The sequence below is a fragment of the Myotis davidii genome, unplaced genomic scaffold (assembly GCF_000327345.1).
Source record: "Myotis davidii unplaced genomic scaffold, ASM32734v1 scaffold93, whole genome shotgun sequence".
NCBI lineage: Eukaryota > Metazoa > Chordata > Mammalia > Chiroptera > Vespertilionidae > Myotis > Myotis davidii.
The window spans coordinates 3,219,822-3,225,845 of record NW_006292095.1 but is presented as its reverse complement, the minus strand read 5'-3'; positions in this window follow the sequence as shown (position 1 = coordinate 3,225,845).

Below are 6,024 nucleotides of genomic sequence, written 5' to 3'. Positions count from 1 at the left end.
ATCTCCAGTAAGGAGAAACTGCAAGGACAATAGAGACTCCTGGGAGGGAATAAAAAGGGTTTAGCATCATGGACCAGCATCAGCTAAGCACTGGAGATCACTCTATGGTCCATAGACTCTCGACAGTGGCAGCCATAGGATCTCCCTATGGCTTGCTGAGAGGGTTTTCTGCCCAGTCATAACATTTAAGGCATCTTAGGTATCCAGCAAGCCTGGGGTGGAGGGTGCTAGTATCCCAGTGGCAGGGTGGAGGTGAGTGAGGGCTAAGTCCCTTGGGGGCCCTGAGAGTTGGCAAACTGAAAACTGAAGCCAGTACATTGCTGGGCTTCAAATGCCCATCTGAGAAGGACTATGCTATCCAGGGAGATGGACAAGCTAAATAGATTTCATAGCCACATTTAACTGGGAATTATCAGTTTCTATTTGCAGCCTATACTTTTGGCATTTGGGGTGGCATTTTCTCTTCATTACACTTCTTAATATTTCATTGTGGTAAAAGTGCTCGTCCATAGTTCAGATAGTCTCAGGAGTGCAGAGATAGGAGTGAGGAACACTCCCTGGGAATAGCCCATGAAACCAATCACCTAGAGAAATGCATGCCACGCAGTTACTGATTCAGATGTTAGACACTTCCTGAATGTTTAAGGAGGAAGGGAAGAGAAAGGTCCCTCTTGCTTCAACTGTAAACCTCTTGTATAAAATGCACCCTTTTTATATAATTTCCAAACCAGTTTAGTGGGTTCGGGTGTGTAAGAGAGAATTTCTAGAAAAAATCAACATTGTTAGATTGGTTCATTATTGTCTACCACCTTACACCAGATGTTCGCTCTGCAGACAGTACTTAAGACCCAGGAACAAATGGAAGTCAAGTTTCTCCCAGTAAGTTAAAAGTTTTGAGTCCTTTGTCATTGGAAATTATATGCCAGCACATTTTGTCCTCGAGAAAGATGTGGTATGTTTCTGACACTTAATATTTTTCCCATGTCAGCCAGGTTGCAGAATATAGGTCATTCTACCCTACTACCCTGGTTACTTTCAGTCTCATAGGGTTTTGTTTGTGAAGATATATTTGACAAGCCTCCCAACAGGTGTCACAGAATCTCACCATCGGAATGGCTGGATCCATTGCCTGGTTTGAGAGAAGGTCCTTCCTGGCCTATATCTGACAGCCCGGGTCAGATGATGATTCCAGATCGAATGCTGAGGCTTCTGGAACAGAAACCAGAATGCCTCTGATGATCTGCAAGAGAAGCCCACCCCCTCTCTGTGCTCAGCCAGGTGGCTATGAGCTTTTACAAGGTTTTCCCCAGGTCCTGCTTCCACCCTCCCAGCCATGCCTCCCACAGGCCTCCACAAGATACACACATGATGGACCAGAGGCCTTCACTGGAGCTGTACTTTTCTTGGCTCATCTCTTACTTCTCCCCATAAGTTTCTCAGTCCTGACTTCTGTCTTCCCACAGCTCAATTCACCTATCTAGGCTGCCCTCCCAGCTTCTTTCCCACATTTCAGACTCTTGCTTCTCTTTATAAATGTGTATTGTTTTCCCAATGCAGCAACAAATCACCACCAATTTAGCTAAAGACAACACAATGTATTACGTCACAGTTCTGTAGGTTCGAAGTCCAGCACAAGTTTCATTGTCTGAAATCGCAACATCAGCAGGGCTGAGCGCCTGTCTGCAGGCTCCAGGGAAGAATCTGCTTCCCTGAATTTTCCATCTTCTAGAGACACCCACATCCCTTGGCTCAGGGCTGCCTCCCTGCCTCTACCAAGTCAGCAATGGCAGGTGGAGCCCTCCTCACCTCACATTGTTCCTACCTTGGTTGGTCATCATGTTTCCTTCTCTGCCTCCCTCCTCTACTTTTAAGCCTTGCATGATTTCACTGGGTCCAACTGAATAATCCAGGGAAATTTCCCCAGCTAAAGTTCCTTATTTTAATGACATCTGCAAAGTGCCTTTTCCCATGTAAACTAACATATATGCACAGTGTCAGGGATTCAGATATAAATATTTTCGGGGTGCCTGGCATTATTATGCATATTACACTCTTCTTGGCCCCATTCCCTCTGATTTTTTTAAACACTTCACATTAATTTGATATACTAACTCATGATCAGGAATAAATGGAAATTTATATCTTCCATCAACACACACCCACACACCCACAAACACTGTGCTTCCCTTTTAGCTGCTGCCTTCAATACTTAGCCCTGGGCAGTCCATCATGTGAACATTTGAGGTATCATGGTTGGCCCCAGGCCCCTGGGGAGGTGTCATTTATGTTTGGGATAAACAGAATGTTCTAGCTCTTCAAACAGCAACATACTGACATTTGCTAGTTCTGCCTGAAATCAGATATGCATCTCCCAAGACCTTTTCACAGCATATAGTTTTGGGGTCCAGAGTGAGCACCATAAACTAGGTTGAGCAGCATCATTGGGAACCAGGTCATGCCATTTGCCTGCTCCAAGTGCCTGCTGCAGGAAGTCACTAGAGCAAAGGAGATTTTCCATATGACATTCATTTGTAAGGAAGAAGAAATGCTTCTGCACTTTGCTCCTCCTCTGGTAGGTTAAGTTCCCTGAGGTTAAAAGAAGGTAGATGCTATTCATCTTACTACATTTAAGAAATAGATGCATGTACATGTGCACACACACACACACACAAACATGCTCATTCAAACATACCTGTACATGTGTAAACATGCACATGCCATGGGGGTGACACAGCAATGAGCACAAGCCACTCACACTTGACAAATTTAGGACCACCTTCTCCTTTTCTGCCCCAAGTGTCTTGGAGAGAGCATGCTCAGCCTGGGAAACAATGGGGGTAAAAAGTGTGAACCTTTGAGGAAGGTTTACAGGCAAGGTGAGGCCATTGATTGCTGCATGGTGAGAAAATGAAGAAGGATGTGGCACATTTGGCAATATTGATCCAACCTATTAGCAACAGTGGCAGGTCACTCTATCCTTCCCAATTCTCTCTAAGTTCTATGCAGATATGGTGTATATAACTGTGTGTGTGTGTGTGTGTGTAAGTGTGTGTGTGTGTGTGTAACAGAGAGAGAGTATGAGAAAGAGAAAGAGCTAGTGAGAGGCATATTTAAAATGAGGTAGACCAAGCATTGATCAGCCTTGATCAGTATGGACCTGCCAAGATGTTGAGGTCATAAAGTTTTGAGAACTTGAATTGAAGAGTAATTGTAGTCTATATAAACTGCATAAAGAGACAGAACAATCTTTCAGGGACATAGATATTGGCCTTAACATATAGATATTAGGAGCTTCTGGAAGTCTCTGTTCTTTCCTTCAACTACTGCCAGACATGAACATTCACCAGTAGAGATTCACTGTGGGAAGGGGAGTGGGCTCCATCTTTGCAGGAAGGTCCCGTTTTAGAAAAGAAATAGTACATCATGGCTGATACACTTAGTGTCTCTGAGGTATTAATGTTATCAGAGCTGATTTTTAATGAGAAGTGAGAAGGTAGAGATTCTGGAGAATGAGGAATAGATAGTGATGATTGCAGAGAGAATGAGAGAAGAGAAAAATGATACAGGGAAATAAAAAAAAAATAGAATAAGAGGCTAGCTAGGAAGCTAGGTTAGAATAAAAGCTTTGTAATAAAGACCAGGATTTGTGTCTTGGTTCTGCCTCCTGCAAGCTATGTCTGATAACAAATGCTTTCAGCTCCCGGAGACATTGCCATGCCACTCCTTATCCTGAAAATTAGAGACAGAGTTCTGGATTGTTGTGAAGGTTAGAGTTAATGTTTGTAAAGTACAGTGCCTGTGCCTAGCAGGTGCCAAGTAACTAGCTGTTCCTGCCCTGGAAAGCGGATACCTAGAGTCTTAGCACATGTTCAAGCTGGGGGCTCTGAAAGCCAAGTGGGGAGGTTGGAAATGCTGAGGCTGAGTGAAGGGTGCCCTGCACGATGGAGGGTGCCACAAAGTCTCCTCTTATCTCATTCAGTCTCCAAAAGACCCTTCAAAGATGGCAAGAAAATTCTGACCCCATTGCCAAGGAGAAACATGAGCCAAGACAAGAAATCACTCTAGGGATTCTCCCCACTTTTTCCAGAGTCATTTATCGTTCCCCTCCACTCGATCCTTCCCATCACCATGGAAATATGCTGCTATTTATCCATATCAAAAATCATTTCTCTTGACCTTTATTTCTTTTCTACTTTCTTTCCCATTGTTATGCTCCTTTTTTCAATAAAGCTCTTAAAAAGAATTGTTTATCATGCTGTCAGAAATCTCTCTCATCCTGTTCTCCTTGAGAGCCATTCCCACTAGGTGTTTGTCTCTACCATTCCATTGAATGGAAGTTACCAATAACTTCCATTTTTCTAAATCTAAGGGTCTGTTCTCAGCTCCCATCTCACCTGACACATCAACTGCATTGGACACAGTTGATCACACCCTCTCCCTTGATAGCTGTTATTCTCTTGGCTTTCAGGATTCCATGCTTTCTGCTGTCCCACCTCTTTATGTATATTTATTTGTAGCCTCCTTTGCTAGTCCTTCCTCTTTTCCCAAACCTCTTAATGATGTAAGCCTTGGGCTCAATTATCTATACTTAGCTCCTCACTATTTAGTCTCATTCCTTAAAGATCTTATCTAGCCTCAGGCTTTATACATAATCTTTGCTAGTGATTCTCCACTTCATCTCATACCCCAGATCCATTCTCCATCAGACTTTGTCTTGCTTTGTGTCCTAAGAGACTGACCCCTGTAGTCTATATTCCCCAGGTCCACTTGCTGGCTGGCTTCTGACTCTGGCTGATAGGAGGTAACTGCAGGAGATGGAGTTTTCCATAGCTCTACTTCTCACTGGTTTCAGGCACATTGTTCCCTTCCTGTTTCTCTTTCAGGACCAGTTGCAATGGCTTTCCATCTTTGCTGCTCCCTTGATGCGCACCACCCCTTATAAATCCCTTTAATCCTGCCAACATCTCAGTAAATAGCTCCTTTATTAAATCCTTCCTAGCAAAAGGCTGTGAATGTGTCACAGTTTCCTGCAGGAGTTTTTCTAATAACTTCTGAATCTAGACCTCTAGCTCAGGCTTCTCTCCTAAGCTCCAGGTCCATGTACCAAATGGTATACTTCAAAACCTCATTTGGATGTCTCCTAGTTACTTCAAATTTAGTATGTCTCCATGTTATCACCTAATATTGACCCAAAATCTACTGATTTTATTGTTTTGCCATCTCAGCTGAGACAACACTATCCTTAAAGATGCTAATCTCCATATTCCTGGAATCAGCTTTGATTTCTCTTCTCTTGAATCCCTTAAGCTAAATACAGAATCTGGCTGATTTTCTCCCCACCCTAATTACTCCTACCTCATGTCAAGCCACCATTCTCTTTCACTTGGATACTGTGATTGGGTCTCTTTGCTTCTGCACTTTCCTCTTTACAGTCTATTCTCAGCATGGCAGCTGGAGCCATCCTTTTAAAAAGTAAGGTCAGGTTGTGTCACTCCTCTGCCCAAAAGCCTGCATTAGCTCCCCATTTTCCATCAAGTAAGAGCTGAGTCCCTACAACAGTCTAAGAGGCCCTTCATAACTCGAATGCCCACTGTTTTCCGACATCACTTTACTCCAGTCACTCCAGCCACTCTGGCACCTGTTATTCTTCAAATGTCCCAGGTAAGGTCTAATTTTTAGGGCTTTTACACTGCCCAGAGACTCTGCCTGGTATTTTCTCCTCTGATTTTGTTTGATTAACTCCTCCACTTTCTTCAAGTTTTTAAAATCAAATATCACCTTCTCAACAAATCTGAGGCTAACCTGATCAACATATTTACAATCACCAAGCAGCCTCCTCCCACATTGCCACTGTACCTTCATTATACCTTTTTCTCCTCAAAGGACTTAAATTTCTTAACAAGCAATATACTGTTTTCTTTCTATTAGGTTTGTTTTTTGCAAATTGTAATTTTTATAATAATACTTTACATCTTTGCTTGTTTTGTTCATTAAAATAGTGTTTGGGGGATAAAAGATATTCTA